The 20632-nt window shown below is 44.4% G+C and overlaps 1 long non-coding RNA gene across 1 annotated transcript; it reads right to left on the reverse strand.

The window, feature by feature from the left end:
• Window positions 1–321: 321 nt before the first annotated feature.
• LOC140684952 (uncharacterized) lies at window positions 322–18989 on the reverse strand. Its single transcript, XR_012058003.1, has 2 exons — window positions 18853–18989; window positions 322–1839 (listed from the first exon to the last, which is right to left on the reverse strand). It is a non-coding gene; the product is annotated as an uncharacterized lncRNA (long non-coding RNA).
• Between the last annotated feature and the right edge of the window lie 1643 nt (window positions 18990–20632).

Raw genomic sequence — 20632 nt, forward strand, 5'->3', positions numbered from 1 at the left:
CAACAGGACACACTGAGACTCTACAAATCATCATGTGCTAAATCCTCTCCTGGACAAGGCTGATTGCTTCAGATTTTTGCTACTGATGCAGTGAGGTTGTGAACCACAGCATCACGAGTTCACACCCAGTGTCTGGAAGAGAAGGAGTGACCACAGGAGGAACCTCCTGAAGGACCCACTGAGCAGTGCCCCAGTGATGATCCTGACCCAAAAAAGGAAGGTGATGTCAGAGTCAATAGAAACAGAGACATGCTGGGTCTGAAGCACAAAGTAACACAAAAAAACCTCAACACATTAAAAATTAAATGAAAGATAGAGGAATCCAGCCAGAGACAAAGATGAATTTATTATTTCTATCAAGAGAAATGTGTAAATCTGAGCCCATATATCTTTATTCCAGCATTCACAAATATCTGCATTAGGCACTAAGAATAGCAATCCTATCTCATCTCCCTTCTCTTTGTTGTACATTACTAATATTAAAAGAAAGGAAAAATAATGAAAACAAGGTGTTCCTGTCGCTATTGTTCACTGAAACATAAAAAAGATTCAATTTAAAAAGAAAACAATAGCAAAAAATTTTGGTTTACAGTCAAATAGCTTCCCAATCTCAATTAACAAAATGAAGAGTAAAGCAGGATTTCACCAAAGCTGGCCAGACATCAGGAAGCCATTCTGGTAAGATTCTCCCTGAAAACACCAACAACATGTTTTGGTTTTGTGGTTAAATTTTTTGTCTTTTTTTTTTTTTCTTTCTCCTATACTCCTCATCCCCTTACTCACTGTAACTAGCCCCATAAATTTTGCTTTGAATAAATGTCTTTTCTTATCCTTTCTCCTGTTGTCCATCTCTTGGGATTATTTTCACTCAGGATTTTTTTTTCTGTTTTGTTTTGTTTTCTTTAACTAATTCATTTTTAAACACTGCCTGCACGCTACACTGCCCTTTCACCTCCCTGGTGTGACCTCTTTCTCCTTCCATCTACCTGATACGTGTAGCCCAGGACTTCTGTTATCCCCATGATAGGTTTATTTATCACACTCTAATGATTCTTCTATCCACGCTCCACATCTCCAGAGCTGGTTCTCAGGGAAGAGGGCAAGAGGTGGCTGTGTAGCAATTTTTGTTTATTTTAAATCTCAGTAAACCATTTGAGCCAGAGAGGTGGGAAGAAAAAAACCTGTGTCATCTTTTTATCTTCTTTTTTTTATTATTTTTTTTTTAATATTTAATGGAAAAAATACACCTGCAGCCAAGGCTTTTTGGCACATGAGCCCTCCTAGCCAGAAACATCTTACTGCTTAGGAAAAAAAAAGAAATATGCAGCTACAAAATGTATTTTACCCCAACTATATGACTTAACAAGCAACAATATGTGACACAGATAGGATAAGTAGCTGTACAGGCTTGAATTGCAGATAATTCACAAGCCAGTGCTTTAAGCCCTTGGTCCTAAGACTAAGCTCAGACTCAGGGAGTGGGTTTGGCCTGGAAACGGGGCTGTATTTCTCTGTAACCAGCTGGAGAGGGCAATGTGCAGTTTCTCCAGGCTTTAGGATGCCTGTAGGATCAGATGTAGAAAGCCAGCTGATGCACAGTCAGGCCATCAGTGGGTTTTGAGCAAATCTGAACTGTCACAGCAAGCACCCACCAAACCAGTGCTTTGCCTCGTGCAGCCACAGCATACCTGGTCCTGTGCTGGAAGCTTAAATGGATTTGTTGTATCATCAAAGCAGAGGTGGTGGGGAGTGGTTACGTGTCTTCAGCTCCATGTCAAAGTGACCTGTGTCCAACCAGAGAATGTTTTATAGATGTCATCAGCAGTGGTGCAGTCTGTGCTGGGGACAAACAACAAACACTTGTCACAAATCTTGGCAGAGGACAGCTCCTGTGGTCAGTGTACAAATAAAAATCAGAACAGGACCAAAGACAGGACATAAAGGCAATTAGTGAAATGTCTGTAGCATTCAAGGTTCTAGGAACTTTTCATCCATAGAAGTTGAACAGCCCTTCATTTCACCTTCTAATAACTTACAAGCCCATTAAAAATATATATCTATGTATTACCTCACCCCTAACCTTCTCCAAAACCAAATCTTTAATCAGCTACACCTCTAATGCAGAATCAGCAGCAGCAGCAATGAAGAATGACCCTGTAGCAGCAGCCTTGTGAGACAGGGATTTATTTTTCTTTTTCTCTCCTCCTTTTTTGTTTTCCCCTTTGCAGCTCAAAGTGTGCCTTTGAAACATCTTTAAGCATTGGAGCTTTGTCCTTTTCATTTTGTCCTCCTGTTTGTATATTTTCCAGATAGAGCCCCTGGAAAAATTGTTTTCATGGTTATTAGCAAGTCAGACATTTCTGCTCTTTCCTAAGGTATACATTATCTTCCTGGGCTGTGCTGCTTTGAGTCTTGGACAGGACTTGGCACGTGTACTCCCTCTCTGAAAATGAAATCTGAAGGCACCACTGCAATGCAAGGAACAGTCAGAGCAGAAATTATCATCCCTTTTAAGAGCTCTTGTTATTCCAAAACATACCCCACACAAAATGTCTCAAACTCAGCTTTAAATTCAGGGTGACCCAAAGACTGTAGGCAGAACTTAAGTCTGCTGCTGGTAAGTTTTATTCCCCTTCATTGGAAAACAATATTCATTAGGCAGCTGGTTTTTATGTATCCCCTAATCAATGTTTTGCCAGAGTGTAAAAAGTCTTGGCTTTTGTAAATGTCAGCTCTGTGTTGTGGCACTGGTGAGGATGTGGACAGGGGCTGCAGCACAGCTCCACCAACCCAGCTCAGACCTGACAGGCAGCATCTTCTGCCAGTCCAGCCTGGCCTACCCACAAAACTCAGTCAGTGATCCCCAAGCTTGACACTTCCTGCTACTCCAAGAGATCACAAGGGGCTGGAGATAAAAGACAAACTTCTTTCACCAGGAAAAATATTTTAAAATTGAGCCTCGAAGGCAGCTTCCAGAGGAGAAAGCTGGTAAAATAATGTCTTCTATCCTGGAACAGATTTCAGTAAAAACCAACAAGCCTTACAGTACAAGTTTTGGTATTTTCTGTACAATCCTGCTCAGCATTAGTTGTAAATCTTATCAAGGGATAGGCTGTTTGTTCTCACACAAATAAAATAACAAATGGAGTGAAGATCGCAGAGAGCTGACAATCACCAGAGGCAATGCAACACTCAGGGCTCTTGGAATCAGAAGAACTATTCAGCTCAAGAAGCTTAACAGCTCTTCATTTCTCTCTCCAGAAACTTATGAGCCCATTAAAAATATATATCTCTGTATTGCCTCCACCCAGAAGCTTTCCTCCTCCAACCAGCTGCGCCATTTAATGCAAACTCAGCTGCAATGAAGAATGATCCTGTAGAAGAACCCCAGGGAAAAAGCTTTTTCTTCCCTTCCTTCCTTTCTTCCTTTTTGCAGACCCAGTTGTGTGTCTGAAATCTCTCCAAACAGCTGGCACCTTGTCTTTTCTTTTTTTAATTTTCTCCTTTTTTGTGTGTGTTTCTAGGCAAGGTGGCTGCAAGAGAGGCTTTCATCTTCATTAGGGCCATACGTTTCTGCAGGTTCATTAGGCTCTTTTTTGTTGCTATTGGTGTGCAGTTGTCTGCAACAAGAAAAATAGCCTCAAACATCATTAGTCTGCTAAAGAAAATTTCAGCGCTCCTTGCCGGGGCTTTGGGAATTTGTGCTGTGTTGAAACTTCAGCAAAATCAAGAATCTGACATCAGGCTTCTTCCTTTATTTCTTCTCATGCACCTCGTGACAGACATGGTTCCTAAGGGCCCAATCTTGCCTTTACATAAACTGTGCTGTAGGCTTAAATATAAGCCAGGGCAAAGCAAGACCCTGATGTTTTTCCAAGGCAGCAACACACCTGCAGTGATTGCTCCCTGAGGTGAGAGCTGACCCATTCATCATGAGGGGTGTTGACTCTACACATAGAAATGACAGCTTAAATGGTATTTAACGATATTAGCTATTTCCCAGCTGATCGTTTTAGCAGATTCATTCAGCCATGTGCAAGTTGGCAAAGCTTGGGGCAGAAGGCCACACCTGCCCTTCAGAAACAGCCCCCTTGGTAGCTGAGTGCAGGTGAAATCAGGGCCCATTTGCTGAAGAGCTTTTCATCTCACCTCAGCGATCAGGAGGCTCCAGGCCCCCACTCTGCTGACCCCAGGGCTAATATACACACACAGAGTGTGCAAGCTCCTGCTAATGGTTTTTGGCTTGCAATCCTCTCCTCAGCATCTGTCTTGCTTACATTTGAGGCCAGTATTTTTTCCTAATTTATAGACTAAATAAATTAATCCATGACCTCCCGGCAGACATCCCGCCGTGCCCTGCTGAACACCAGGATTATTTCTAGCTGAGTGAGTTAAACAGCCTGGAAAACCCAAAAGAGCATTTAGATTTTCAAGCCTGAATGTTGGTCCTCCAGAAATATTGGCCAGTGGATGTGGAGGACATGACCTTTCATACCAGGGGACTGAGGGCTCTGCTGAGCTCTTCCAATCAACTGATCATGTGTCAGACAATCCCCAAAGTCAAATTTATGTGAACACCTTCTTCATCTACACACTCTGTCCACTTTACCCATCTTTATATTTGATCCCACTGATCGGGTTCTACTGGCTCCTCTTTTTTACTGGCTCTTCTGGCTGCATGTGCACAAATACTGACAATTTTTTTTATCTTATCTGCCTGTTTTCAGCAGGACTGATGAGCCCCAAGGCCATCCTGCTTCTGACACCTCTCTCCATGGAAGGACCCATCAAACTCATAAACTTCTTAAAGTGCCTACCAGACACGTGGTGGGCTCTGCAATGTGCTTAGCTTGCCATTGATCTCCTCATACATGGTATAAGGAAATAATCTTATCCATGCAATGAGGAATTGGAAGGGAGGCTGTATTGTAAGCATATTTCATAAAAAAAAAAAAAAAAAAGTCCTCAGATGTAATTGCTCAAACTAGACAGAAAACTAATTGAACATAATAACTGTGGTAATGCTTTGTGCTTCATGGCAGAGGCAGTACTGTTGGCAGAGCTTTATCTGGCATTATGGCATGTGAGTTCCACACAGCAGCCCTAGGGAACAGCCTGCAGCCTGGACAGGCTTCACATAAACTGTGTGGCCACCAATCCCACCTCCTTGAAGTAATAAGTGATTTTGAGAGACATAGATTATATAAGGTTGTTGTAGCCAGCTATTTTCTAAATAAGCAGCTCCATTTTTACCTTCCTCTTTAGCAGTTTTTACTCTACTGATTGGTGTTGTGAATATAAAATTTATTGCATCTTAAGCGAGACCAGGGGATTCAGGGAGAGTAAAGTAAAATGTAATTTGACATCAAAATAACTCACAGAGAAACTGCTTCACTGACTGTAAGATTAATTGTAATATTTAATGCATTATAAACCTCTACTTATTAATTTATGTCAAGTCACCCCAAGATTTCCAGGCTGTTGCATCAGGCAGTTACTGTTTTCAGGGTAGCTTGTTCTAACATTTTGGTCCAGCCTGGCTATAGTCCATTAGGATCTTACTGCTCAATTACAAAAGGAACATTAAAAAATTATTTCATCTCATGGCATCGATAATAAATCAGTTCTTCAACATCAAGTTTTATGCAATGGTTGACTGACTATATTTTAGCATATCTTTTTCAAAGCCTTGCTGTCTTATTTTGAAAACCTTGAAGCTTTTTGAAACCTTGTTTTTTGTGCACCTGTATTCCTGTGACTCCTCCCCAACTCAATCCCTGTGCAGATTATAACATCACCTCTCCCCAGATCTGTGGGAGTCCTTGAGCCACAAACCACTGGACAAGAAATTGAGAGGTTTACACCTATTTTTCCACCCAGTTTTTAAGAATTATTACTAAACAAATTATTATTGTCCAGTGCTTAAGGAAAGAGATGGCATGAGCAGAATCTTTGGTCTGATTTGGCACAGTCTTCCCTGGAGCACAGCTTTGGTCCTCCATCTGCCTGTCTGTAAGAGGGATGAGGGATGGCTTTGGTAACAGTTATGTAAAGTCAACATCCATGACAGAGGGGTGAGGCCCAGAAATCTGTTTTTCACACAAAAGGACTCAGAGAACTCCTTCAGAATCATCTGGATGGACTCTCCATGATGTTTGCTATGCTGCACAGGAAGCACGTTTCCCTTCAGACAAGGGCAGATCACAACAGGCAAAGGAAATATCTGTTTCAAGCAAATTTAAAGACTATCCATGCATGCTTTAGAGGCACAAATTAATCCCCCCTCTCCCCACATACCAATCAACAGCAGTGCTGTAAACATGGAGCCATCAGAGTGCAATCCCCCTCTCCGACTCTCTCTGTGCTCCACACACACACAGACACACACAGAGTGTTTGTCTCCGGGTCAGTGGGAAAGTTAATTAGAAGAACGGAGTTTCTTGTGATGGAAGATGCCACCCTGTTATGATTCTGAGTCCTCACTCTGCTTCTGATGAATTACAAATGACAGCGAGGGAAGTGAAGGACACTGGCAGTGACAGTTTGTCAGCCACGCTCACTCTGCGCACGTTTTTTTGGTGGATAACTTTTTCCTTCTCTGCTCATTTACACCGCTCACTATGGCTTCCTTCCTCCCCTCTGCCTCCTCTCCCTCTCCTTGCCTCTGCCAGAGGTGACTGGAAGGTACAAGAGAGGGCAGGTTCTTTGATCAGACCCTGTGAGCCTTGAGGGATGGGATTGGGTTGGGGCAGGGCAGGAGATCAGGAGGCACAACAGGAGCCCAGCAGTGACATGTGTCGTACCAAGAGATGCTGCTTCTTTCCTCCAGCCCAGCAATCAAGAAGCCAGCAAGTAGACTGGAACAGGGTTTGCTCATTGCTGGTTCTTCATTCTTCGTATTTTTGCAAGTTGTTCATCTACTGCTACAAAGTCCTTGTTTTCCTTAAGTGTGTTTTTAATGAGAGGTGGCTGCTGTTATCCTGGTATGTCATGGGCTGGGTGAAAACATACTCTCCACAGCATGATTTCTCCCATCGCATATGTCTACCAAATATATGTCTACCAAATACCTGTTTCCTCCCCCCACAAAAAAAAAAAAAAAAAAAAAGGGAGAGAGACACAGAGAGAAATTAATTTTAGTGAATTTTGCAACTTGAAACAATTTTTTTTTTTAAATACCTCTCCTTGAAGTTGGAAACATATTTTAATGAATTCCAGAGGAAGAAAATTCTGATTTTATTTTCTTGAAAATGAGTGCAAGGTAGATCAGTTTGGGAAGAACTGTGGGCTGTGGAATTCTTCTCAGGGCAGCAAAAGCTCTCTGAGTGATTGGAGTGTGCTTCTATTCTCCCAAGTGCTTCTCCTTCACAGAAGCAGATAAAACACGCAGGGCCTAAGTCTTGATCTAGTAGCCAGAATAGGGAATTGAGCACTTATTTCAAAGGATGGAAAATTAAACAAATAGCAATAGAGAAGAGTATGTGTTCATGAATCAGATTATGATCATGCCTGAGTGAAGACAATTGGTTGTTAACTCAACTCCTATTAAAGTTCATATTCTGAAAGGCTCTACAGCTGCTAAATAAAAGCTGAAATAGATTTCTGTGCTAACTTCAAGGTCATGTTTCTGCAGCATTATGGAATACATGAAAATGCTCAATTTATCCTTTGTAACTAAAAAAAAAAAAAAAAAAAAAAAGAGTGCAGCTTATATTAAATAAACCTTTGCCAGGATCTCTTCTTCTTTCACTTTTTCTCCTTTGACCTCTATATTTAATAGAAAAATGTATTTCAATATGAGAAGATTTTCTTTATTATATTTGCTCTTTCCTCAGTGGAAGCCATTGTTGCCCAGAAGGAAAAATACATAGTGTGTCCTCTTGCCCACAAAATCCACTGACCTTAATCCAACTATTTATTGTCCTACCATAGGACAATGGTAAAAGCCCTGATTTTCTTGGATTGTGAGCAGGCATCTGCCATGTTGTGCAAGAATAAGGTGGTTCCTTTATCTGCAGACTAACCCACCTGGGTGAGGGGAGCCCTCAGCATGCAGGGGCTGTAGTTGTGGACAGCAGAATTCCCAGCCCGTGTATTCAAGGGCAATCCAAAAAATCACAATCAGGCAGTGAAGTGTAAATGAAGACAACAGATGCAGTTTTTTGTTATTACTGCCTGCTGCTGCAGGAATTAAAGGGAAATGTCTCATAATTCGTTAAGACATAGTAGAATCCTTTAGGGAATGTTTTCACTAAGGAGAGAGCAACATCCTGCTAAAATAACCATATATATGGCTCTTATGCCAGGTTGGGATTACATCTGACCAGTTTTGGCCATCTTGGCCCCTGCCAGAGAAGATACAGCTTCAAAAACACTTTGAGTATGATGTCTGCTGAGTCTGTGCTTCTTCCATAGTGCATCCATCAAAATCCTGGTAATGTAAGGAGTGGTTCTTGGCACCCCTTCCACGGGAACAAAGAACAGGATTTGCCATTTGAGGTAGACTCACACTGCAGTCATGGGCACAGCCACCTTTGAGTTTGGGTAAGCTGAGGATCAGTTTCACATCTCTCTGGATTCAGCCAGAAATACCTCTTGCTTTGTGACACACCTGAAATTAAATCTGTCGGCATTTTAGTCCTCTGCCACGGATGGTGCTGTGGTGCAGATCCAGAAAGATGGACCTCTTGCCAGAGCACTGAGCACTGAAGGACATGCCAGAACCATGGGGCCTTGCCTGGGAAGAGTTTCTGTGAGCTGAAATAACCATTATTTTTATCACCCTTCTGTCAAATACTGTACTGCAAAGAAACCAGCTCCCAACAATTTACTTTACTGCTTTGACCTAGATGGAATTTCACAGGACACATAATTTTTCAGCTAACAAACCAGCTCTTGCTCCTTCTACCACACTGTCGTGCAGGGGGACTCTCTTGGCTCTTGCAGACCTCTCAGTGCAGCAGGGAGCCTGTTGTTCACCTCCTTGCCACATCCCTTGGGCTGCCTGGCAGCACCATGTCCCATGGGCTTTGCCCTGAGCTGCTCTGCCAAATGGCTTCACATTTAGAAGTAGAAAAGGAAGCTGTTTCCTGCAAACAGATTATGAATTTAAATATTTCCCTGAGCTTCTGTTCACAGGATTTCTAATGCGCTGGGCATCAGCTTAGCCCTCTGATGAATCAAAGTCATTTTGCAAAAATGGCACCTTAGTGTTGCATATATATTGCCCCTCTACAACTTCCTTGGTATTTTTATTCAGTTTACTAGTCAAAACTAGTTTCATGCTACACTAAGCCCAGCAGGGTCAAAACCTAGCCTATGAAAATCAAGCTGTCTCTTTCCTCTCTGCTTCATACATCATCATCAACCAAAGCTGGATATTAGAAAGTAGGTTTTGATCCTGGAATGATTATTGCTGCTGCTGCCTGGGATACGGCAGGAAGAAAGACAAAGAGAGGAACGTGTGAGTTTGCAATGGTTTGATCCTGCAGATCTGGGAAAGAAAAGCAGGTAGAGTGTGGCTTGTCACATCCAGTGAGAAAATCATGTGGACAAGGTCTAAGGGTGTCTGTGCTGAGGCTGCAGATGCTGTGATGGCTTGGTAGGGACATGCAGAAACATACCAGCACAGAGGAGCTGGAAGAGCTGCAGTAGGGAAAGCCCTGCCTGCACACAACACAGGAAAATAAAAGAGTAAAAGGGTAACTTAGGCTTCAGACTGAAACAAAGTAGATTTAGATTGGATATTAAGCAGAAATTATTTACTCTGGGGGCAGTGAGGCACTGGAGCAGGTAGCCCAAAAAAAGATGTGGATGCCCCACACATGGAAGTGGGGCTGGTTGGATGGGCTTTGAGCAAGCTGGTCTAGTGGAAGGTGTCCCTACCCACAGCAAGAGGGTTGGAACTGAATGACCTTTAAGATCCTTTCCAACTCAAACCATTCTGGAATTCTGTGATAGGCTGGCCCTGCTCAGAGCTGTCAGATTGGTCTGTGACCAGAGGATAAAATCAGGAGTAGTATCTGCCTATCCAACTCAAAGCACACAATCCCTGTGTTAATTCAAACAAGTTATGCCTCTCAAAATGAAAAATACTTTCTCCACTGATTCTCCTCTCACTCTCCCTGATTGTCTCCACTGACAGCTCTAGGATGGTGGTCTGGCCACCACCTTAGATACAGCAGTGAGCATCAGGGCTGTGCTTTGAAAATGGCCAAAACTCCACAGCTTCCTGGGGGACCAGGATGCCCAAGGGCCCAGGGCATCTGGTTCTGGCAGTACCTGCACAAGTGGGCACAGGATCAGGGATGTGTGAGGAAGGTGAGAGCAGGGACACCTACAGAGCCCCAGGCAGATTCATGCAGCACTAACTGTGTGCAGGTGTAACTGATGCAGTCCCTCTCTGACTGACAAACCCAGCAAAAGCGAGCTTCCCAGCTTGAGGTAAAAAAAAAACCTGAATGATCCCACACTGTGGCAAGCAGGAGCTGAAATGTCTCTCATCATCCGTGCAGCATGCACAAGGGGAGGCTTGTAACACACACACACACAGACACACACACACACACACACTTATTAAAATTTTGCAACCATAATTAAAAGCAGACATTTCCATCCCGCAGCACACGCTGTGCTGCAGCCCTGGAGCTGTGCAGCTCCCCCCGCTCCCTGCCCCGCTGCTCAGCTCCACAACAACTCCAGTTGTCACTTTTACATATCTCTGTGTTTAACATGCAGCCAGCACTCCTCACCTGCCTTTCACTGCAACTCAGCGTGGCCCCCCTGCTATTGATTAATTTGCGCTAATTGAAACCAGCAGTGTTTCTGAAGGAAAGAAAGATGTGTAAGTGTCAATAAATTATGGGAAATTTCACAGATTAAAGATTGCCAACTTCTGCTTGAAAATAACTAAACAAATGTTAATGGCTCCTTCCAAAGAGCCTAAATTCACTAACAATGCTGAACGAGTGGGCTCCGGTGCTCTTCTTGGATTTCAGCGACTGGCAGCGATGCTCTGCCTGGGTTAGAAACTGAAAGATTCCATTTTTTCCAGCATAGGTATTTCTGTTTTCCAAGACAATTTATGCATCGTTGCTCTATTCTTCCTTGCCAGCAACTCAAACCAATCCGTTGAACCAAGATTTTTCACTGCCAACAACATGGCAACCCTTCTAAAATCCCAAGCAAATAAACAGAGGAATTGTGGCGAGCCACCAAGCCAGCACTGCTTGTTAGCAGCTGCTGGTAATAAACTTGCTGGAAAGCAGGTGCAGTGAAGAAAACTTCGTAAATCTAGAACAAACAGCTGGGGACAAGCCTAGTTTTTATGGCATGAAACTGGGTTCAGGAACCTGAGGTAGAGGTAATTCAGAGCGAGGTTAGATTTCCATTGCCCCAAACCTGGGGCGCAGAGGGAGGGAGCAGGGAGCAGCACTGTGACAGTTTTCTTGCACTTTTCCTTTCCCTGTGTTCCCTGCCTTGACTCCATTGCTCCCAGTTTTAAATACAGCATCTTTTCTTGGTGATTTACAAGGTCAGCTTCAGGAGATGTTGGTTAACAGGAGCAGCCTCCCAGTCTCTGCAGCTCAACTGGGACTGTTTATCCTCAGGGCTTACAGATGCACAGTGCCTAAAATCCAAATGCACCAAAGTTTTGGAGCTTGCTGGCAGGTGAGGATGCAGGCAGCATCAGCTTTAGGCTTTTCAGCAGGGACTTACTGATTTTCAGGTGGGAGGAGTGAATTCCCTGGGAATGAGAAGTGTGATGAGGCCTGACAGTGCCAGTGAGGCTGAGGGCATGGGGGCTCAGCTGGGAGAGGTGTGTGTGGTTTGTTACAGGGTGAGGTTTAATGAAGCTCTTTTGCCCTTCATCTTTGGAGCTGTGTGTGAGAGCAGAGAGTGAGGCAGGGCTTAAATGTCAGCTCTGCACTGGGGTGGGTGAATTCCCCAGCCCTGGCTGGGATGAGGTCCTTTCCTGGTGGGAACATCTCATCAGACGTGCTGAGAGCAGCAATGAGAAATCAGGAAGTTCCTGCCGTTGGCTTGGTGGGATTAATTAACTCCAGCATTGTCGCTGCCTCCAATTAACTCGGTGGCTGCAGGCTGGGTCCTGCTGGGTTTTGGTGGGGAAGGACTGACGGCATGGAGAAGGCCGGTGAGTAGGAACTGTGTGAGCACAGGGGCAGGAGCAGATCAGGGGCTCAGCTACACACAGAGAAATGGAAATGCCACTGGAAGTAAACAGAAATGTGAAAGAAACAACAGTTTAAAAAGTCATACACTTGGGTGCTACATAAGTAAGAATTTTTACGGCAGTTAGGGAGGGAAAGGAGGACCCCTGTCCTTTGTAGTATATCTTTCTGTTGAAAGACTCATTTATTAGTCATCCATGATAGAAAAAATGTCATCAGAACAGTGTTTTCATGAGAAAAGGGAAGAACTGATGCCAAGACAGTAGTAAGACTCTGACTGGGATATTCTGTACAGTTTATGGTTACTCACAGTCAAGACAAAAGGCACTGAGAAAAGATGTCTGTTAGTCTGGCATGATGGACTTCAGCCTTCAATCTGCAGACTCCTGGGGTCAGAAAGTCCACTGAACTTTGAGATATCCCCTAAAGCATTATTTGATTCCAGAACTGGCTTGCCACATGGACCAAGGACAGAGATAGGGGCTCTGTGGCTCACACTTCATTTCACTGCTGCTAAGGAGCATATATTTGGTCTGATACATACCTCAGGCTGCAATAAATTAATCTCCAATAGTCCATCTCAATTACTGTCACCCATAATGACCAGTATCTCAAGATGTAAAGGAGTTTATAAAATTGAGGTATGATTTAGCATTACCTGACATAGGAAACTTAGTTTATTGTTTTTTGCAGGAAAGACAAGAAAACAAGATTGACAGTTCTGGAAATGTTCAAATAGCCTTAATCCACAGGTATTTTATACCACCCACTGCCTGGTCTGGTTAAAAACTCCAGAAGCTGCACTCAAGAATCTAGTTTGTGGAAACTGTGGAGTCTTTTTATGACCAATCCAGCATCAAACCACAGGAGGGAAGAGAATTCTGCACAGAGAAACCCAGAAATCAGAAATGGGATTAATTTCATATTCTTATTCGGAGAACTAATCCACTCATCATAGGTTTATTTTACAGGCTAGAAAGAATAATAGGCTTTTTAAAGTGCAGTTCATCTCGTGCTATTACAGACATTAGGCTGACTGCCTGTGTCTGTCCTTGGCTATAATTGGAGCCAGGGGTGCCCAGCTCAAATGGAAATATCTGCCTCGAAGAATTGAGATGAATCCAACCCCTTGCATAAAGAAACAGAGGGTTATACTTTTTCTTTCCTCTCCAAGACAGACAATCCTTTTAGGATGCTCCTATTCTGAGTTGCTCAGCATTTTTCTCGACAGGGGTCTTTGTTTTACTCCATGGTGTTTCAGGACTCTCTTTCCAAGCACAAGCTCATTGTGCCTGCCTAGTTGCCTGCCACAGGCTAACAGGTTTCCTCATGGCTGGCATGGGTGCTGTGCCCTTTTGTCATTCCCCCAGCTCTTGGGAAAGAAGATCTGACCTCTCTTGTGGAGAGGGAGGAAGGCCTGGCCCATGGAAGGGTAATGGTCATTCAATCCAGCAAGCAGCAGAGCTGGGCAAAGGCCTCAACGTGTGACCTTTAAACTGCAATGTCTGTCCAGACCAGGCAATGATGTCCTTACAGCTGAGCTGGGAGGAGGAACAGAAGTCTTTGGCAAGTAAAGTCTCTAAGGAAACACACAGAAAAGAAACAATATCACAGTCATTGAGATGTGGCTGTGGTGTCAAACCATGTTCATTTGAACTGACAATGAAACTTTATGTTCAAAACAAAGCACATGCTTTTTTTATTCCTTGGAAAACACACACTTGGGAGACTTGTCAGTTTAAGTGGATTGTTCCAGAATACAGTGTTAATGAGGTATTTTTCAACCTCTCCCCAGGTCAGTAAGTCAAGATCTTGTCCCTCATGCCAAATCCTAAGTGATCATATTCACCTCAACTCTGAAAGACAGCAAGGTACCAGCAGAGCAGAGGCAGGAGAAATGTCATGGAAGAGCCCTGGGGAAAGCTCAGATGTGAGGTTAAAGAGAAGCTTGGCTACTCTGTCCACTGGAACAATGTGAAAGGAGTTCAGAGTCCAGACCAGAGGGGGAGAAGTTTGTGTCAGAGGAGAGCAAATTGTGTGCTGAGCAATTCAGGTGGATGAAGACACACAGACGTGGATCCCTGAGGTGGAGCACCAAGAACTGGAACTGCAGATGCTGACACTGGCCAGATGGGAAATGCTAGGGGAAGTGGCCTGAACCTCGCACAGAACCTGCCATCCCACACAATTGGTCCCCTGGGAGTTCTATATCCACTCTCAAAGGTTTCAGACAAAAGAGAGAGCCGTGTCAGCACAAAACCCAGCTCCATTATGCATGGGCTGTTGGTTTCCCTTTATTGCCAGCTCCTCTGGATTCCTATCAGAAAGCCTGGAAGCTGCACATGCCTAATGAAAAGCAGAAGATATTCATTATTAAATCTGAACTGTTCAAATGCATTTGGTTGCTAGCAGACTTCAAGGTCTGCTTCAGTGATCCCCATGCAACAAAACCAATGCAAGACAAATGGTGATGGAGCAGCTCTGGCTGAGGCTGGTGATACAAAACTTCCACTGGATCTGCTTTTTGCTGTCTCCAAGGCTGCTGATTCATCTACAGAGGCAACTTCTGCCCTCAGAGTCTGACAGTGGCTTCTTAATTTGCTCTCTTCTCCTGAGTTTAGGTGGAAGCTCAGTACAATCAGATATTCTCTCCATGACATGAAAAGCCTTCCCTTTCATTAAGTGGTCACTTGGAAACACATCTTCTCTGGACCTCTGCAACACCGGATTTCAGACTATGCCATTAAAGTCATGTTTCCTGCAAGACTGTGGGTGATCTGCAGTAATTCACAAGAAAGTTGGGTATTTAAAGATATTCCACTACCATACTCTTAAGAACAACTATATTACTGCAGTAAAATGTGCCTGAATATCAAACCATCCATGCTGAAAACAAACTAAGCTCAAATTCAGGGAAGATAAAATGCAAATTAAAATTATTATTTACAATGTCTAACTGCACAACACAGTGGCAGGAGAAGAAAGCAAGAAAAAGCTACTTTATTCAGTAACACAAGGATCAAATCTACAAAGGCTCTTTCTTTCTCCATTTACTTAAGTTTCTCTCAGCTGGCACTACTGACTCTCTGGATCCACTGCAAGGAGCTGGTGGTGCAGCTCCTCGAAAAGTGGGACTTCTGGGAAAACTTAATGGCTGTGCAATCCAGACAGGCAAATCTAGAGAGCACCAACAGACAGTTTCAATATTCCCCCGTCTCTGCACACTGGGATCTTTGTTCATGAAATGCCTCTTATTTTAAACTAAAACACTGCCTATTATCTCGTCTCCAGACGCATCAGAACAATGTTTTTCAGCAAAGCTGTAATCAAGAGTGTGATACTTCTCTGGGCCTCATAGCTCTCTCTGTTGCTGGAAAATTGGGGGTTGCTTTTTAAGTTGCAGGCTGAAAGAAGCAGGGGATTTATTTCCATTTATCCCAACAGGAACATTTTAGGCCTGAGCTGCATCCGGAGAAATACTTGGAAGCCTCTTAAATTTTCAAGACACCTTCCCTTTAATTCATCATGAAATTTATTTTCGTGGTAAATCAGGAAAGTCAGTTTGTCTTGTAAATATGCAGATGAAACCCTGGTGGGCTGAGGGAAGAGGAGAGAGGCATGAAAGATGACTGCCTTGGGTGCACTAAGGGGATGTGAGCAAGCTCTGAGGTGCTGAGCTGACCACAAATGGGGTGACCACAGCAGGATGGCACTGGGCCAGAGCTAAGCCACCATGCTGACAGGTTTGTTTAGCTGCTTGGGCTCCACGCCGTGGTACTGCAGAGTGTGCTGGTCAGCCTGGAGAGTGGGCACAACAAACCTGGCTTGCTGGGGCTGGGTGTACCTGCAGCCCTTCTCTCCTTCCCACCACTCACTCAGTCTGCAGGGAAGAAATGTGTCTTGTTTTCTGCCCCATGTTCTTGCCAGGAGACTTGAAAACTGTCCATCTTTCCATTTATGCTCTGCAGAACTGTTTGATCTTAATGCATAAGCAAATATGAGCAGGAATGCCTTCCCCACCTCCTCAGCATCCAGCCTGATCTCAATAACTGCAGAGCAGTATGGCAGGGTCAGAGCTTGGGCATCCCTCACCACTCATGGAAAAAAGGAAACACATGTGTGAACCTCCAGCCTTGCATGGGAAAGGCACCTTTAGATTTAACCACTCCTCATGGTGACTAAAGCTGGCTGAGCAATGTCCAACTCCCCACCAAAGTCATTAACAAAAGTACAAAAAGCATGTTTTTTTTTCCTAAATCCAGTGTTTTAAAGGAAATACAAACCCTGAAATGTCATATTCACAAGCAGAGATATTTCATATTAATAATGTCCCTGTGGTATCTCATACTAGTCAGATTTGAACCACTCCAGGCTCTCCCTGCCTTTGTAGGTGAGACCTCCTGCTCACACTCCTTCTCAGAGGATTTCCTCCCTGAAGAGGGGAGGCAGTGCCCCAGGACCTCTGCCATGCCCACCACCAAGGAAACAGCAGATTTAGGGCATTCAATCCATGTGGGGAATGAGAACGAGAATTGCTCTGACAAAATCCCCTGTGTGGCAGCATTTCCAAATCAAAGTATTTTAACAGAGACAAAAACACACACATTGTGGATCGGATTTTTTTTTTTTTTTTTTTGTTGGCTGAAGTATTTAGGGTTTCCGTCAAAATGTTTTCATTTTTTAATATTTGTTTTTCTGAGGAATAATTGAAGTTTTTGCTGTGAAGCAGATACTTCACACAATAAACATGTCTTTTTTTCAAAAAAAAAAAAAGCAGATTAGAGGGAAAATTTTCAACCATCTGTCTGGCTGAAGGACTACTGAAGAGGCAATACTAAGGGTTTATGTAGATTTTTTTGCAACTCTATGAGACTCATTAAAAACCAGAAGCTTTGACTTACATGAAAAAAGGTGAAGGACAAAGAAGGGAAAGCAAAACAACAGGGTCACGTGAAATACCACAGTCAAAGTTGTTGGAATCTGTGGTATTGATGATTCCGAGATTGTAAAAAGTCTCTGTCTTTCTGCCCTGTTGCCAAAGAAGAAGCCATAATTCGTCTGTGCTGGTTTCAAGGTTGCTTATTCTGTTTATCTCTAACATGTTCTGCTGCCCTGCCCTGTCCTGTCTGACTCTGCCCCCAGTGGGATGTTACAAACATTAAATACCAGAAACTACCTGTGCTGGATTTACAATAACGTGCCAATATCTGTCACCTACGTTGGACAGTGTGTCCCCAGCCCAAACCAACAGAAAAATGCCAACACTACAGTGAAACACGGAGGGTATGAAGAAGGAGAAAAAGGACAAGGCACACCCAATTTCCTCCATCTTGTCCCATTTGGACCCCTAATCTAGAATCCTAAAATTTTACTTTTGCACCTGTGTCACACTTAATTATTACTTATATCAAACACTCAGAGCTTGTAATTCTTCCTGTAAGATTGAAAACTCTTTTCCATGGACAGAGATCACAGACAGTGTCTCTGGGGGCTCTGTACGGGGGGGTTCCTGACCCCTGCCAGGGTCCCAGGGCAGCCAGGGCAGCCAGAGGGAAGCCCTGGATTCCCACAAAAGTAGCTCTGAAATAATCATGAAAACTTTCAGTAGCCATTGTCTCTATTTCCAGTGTGTTTTTCCACAAAATGGAGCGACAGGGTATTGCTGAATCTTCTTGAAAAGAGAACGGGCTGCATTTTTGGAAAGGTCCCTTTCTCCATCAGCACTTCAGAGCAATCCCCTGCGCTGTTTGTGCCTTTCAGAAGCAGAGCCCAGCATGCAGGGCTGGCCTGGCAGAACCCCGGTGCTGTGCAGCCTGTGCTGCTCCAGTGCTCACACCCAGAGAGGAGCAGCAGCAACTGCTGCTTCCCCAGGGCTGGCAGCCAGGGTGCTGATTATCATCCAGCAAGGAAAGATCAGCTCATCAGGGCTTGTTTCTCTGCACAGCTAAGGAGCTTAGTGCAGTAGAGGCTAGCTGGAATCCAGGCAGAATAGCCAGCCCTGCTGCCCATCACCTCCCCTCCTGGGAATCACCCCCTCTGTTAGCATAAATCCTGAGCTCTGGACCCAGAGACAGTGGTGAAATATTAGTGGACCCTCCTCCACCCTCTCCATCAGGCAGCTTTATGTGGTTCAGCCCTTCCAAAAAAAAAATAAAAAGAGGAGGGGGACTCACTAAACATTTTCTATTTCAAAACAGATTTCATCTTCCTTAGAAAGTAATACTGCCTCCAGCCATGTGTAACTTATTTTTTATCCAACAGAGTATATGGGCTTATAACTAGATCCTGATAGGAACCCAGGTTTAAAACATTATTCACAGCAGGTTATTTGATCTTTATTTGCTGAATGCACTCAGCTGAATCCCTATCTCCAAACAATATGAGAAATAAAATGCTGGGCATGCTTCATTGGCCAGCCAGCTCATGTTGATTTGCAGAGATGGCTACATCCCTCTCAGCAGTTTCAGAGATGTGCTGCATCCCAGGCCTTAAGAGGCAGTTTTCCCTTCCTCTTCCCCCACCCAAACACTTATCATTTCTTGTTTTTCTCCTTCCCCCCATTAGAAGTTTTTACAAAAACACTTCAGACCAGACCTTTCCTCTCCCTTCACGATGATTTCTGGGAAATTGTTCTTCACACTGCGTATCTGTGGATACTCACACAGAATCACTTGCCATCTGTTGTCGTGCAGAAGGTCAGATGCTGATAACCTGCCCAGGAAGCCACGGGGTTTGGTGATGAGACTGGTCACCTGCAGAAAGGTGGGCTGGAGGAGCCTGCAAGACAGAATCACTGATATTACATTTTATTAACAGAACTGCTGTGACACACCTCAGTGCTGACCTTGTCTCTCCCACACCAACTCTGCTGCAGATTCAAGCTGTGTCACAGTTAAAGGTGGACTTGGACATCACAGGTTACCACTGGGATTGCTTTTTTCAAGAAAAACCCTGATGCCTACAAACTGGATTAATTGCCAAGCAGGATGGATAAGGCTTTGCTGTCCTGAAAGGAAAGCCAGAGCAGCTTGGGGAGAAAGGCCAAGCTGCACACAAGGAGGTCAGGTTCTTCATTCCCTTTGACTTTTGATGAGATATGCCTTTGAAAATCCTCTCTCACACATCCTAAAATAAAAGTCTCTAGTTTCCAGGCCAGAGCCCAAGCACAAAATATACTTCAGAAACTTCAGCATGGAGGGTTCTGCTGCAGCCGGGCTCTGGGAATAGGGAGCAAGTCCTGGGTGGACACCCCTGAATCAGGATGGTGTCATTAAACTGGCCAGCTTTGCTATTGCAGATACAGCAGGACAGGGCCCCTTCTCACATGAATGTCTGTAGCTCTAATATTTCCTTCCTTGGGATGTGTTTCAAAGCCTATCTGCCCATCACAGCTACCTCCTCCTGCTTCCCTTTCAAGACATGTCAGGAGGCCATCCTGCTGCCAGGCAGCGTGTAGTTCATGCTCATTTTCCCTGGGTAAGGGCAGAGCAGTGTCACTGACCCAGATGAATGTTTTTCCACAGAAACACGAATTAAAACCACCCCTGCTGTCAGTAAGCGACTGGCTGGGCATTGTGGAAGATTTGTCCCTGTCCTCGTCCCCGTCCAGCCTGGGAGTGTCACCGGGGCCGCAGGGACGTGGCAGCAAGAGGGACAGCTCAGCCTGGGCTCTGTGGGGTGAGGGCAAGCACTCGGGTTCTGGGCACTCGCTGGGGAGGGAGGGGGAGATCTGGGCAGGCGAGAATTAAATGGCTCACTTTTCTTTCCCAGTAATTAACCCTGGAAAAGAGAAGAGAAAAAAAGAAACAGAAACCAGTCAGAGATGCAGCTTTGCATGGCTGGATTAGAGTTACAGTTGGCCTATCCCCTTGGGAACACTACTCTGCTATTAATAAAAAGATAAACAAGGCCTTTTATTTATTTATTTTCCCTTCTCTCCAAGCCCTTTGATTTCTCTTTTCCTGCTTGAGGGGGTCCTGCTCCCTTCCATCAGCTCTGCATACAGGAGTGTTTGTGAGAGGCTGCCTGGGAAAGACAAAAATCAAGGGTGAAGGGACTGTGGGGAAGAAGAAAGTGGGTGAAAATTATTTTAACCATTTCTAGCAATCACATCACCTCTTGGGACTGGCAGAAACGATGTCTTTATTTATTCCTCTTGCACTGATGCAGCTGCAGGTGCCATTCCCACAGGCTTCCTCCAGCTCCCTGGGGCCACCCCATCCTGGCAGGTGCCTGTCTGTCCCTCTCCAGTCCTGGGGGCAGCTGTCTGGGGTCCCTTGCTGGGACAGACAGGCTGCTGGCTTCTCTGGGGCCGTGTGGGAATAGGGGCTGTCAGCCAGGGGGTGGTGGGGAAGGTTACCCACTGAGAAAAAGCGAATTGCTGCTCTCAGGCAAGGGGCTGTTTGCATCTAAACCATCAACAGAGGGCAACCCATCTCAGC

This window comes from Taeniopygia guttata, chromosome 12 (assembly GCF_048771995.1).
Source record: "Taeniopygia guttata chromosome 12, bTaeGut7.mat, whole genome shotgun sequence".
In the NCBI taxonomy this organism is placed as follows: Eukaryota; Metazoa; Chordata; class Aves; order Passeriformes; family Estrildidae; genus Taeniopygia; species Taeniopygia guttata.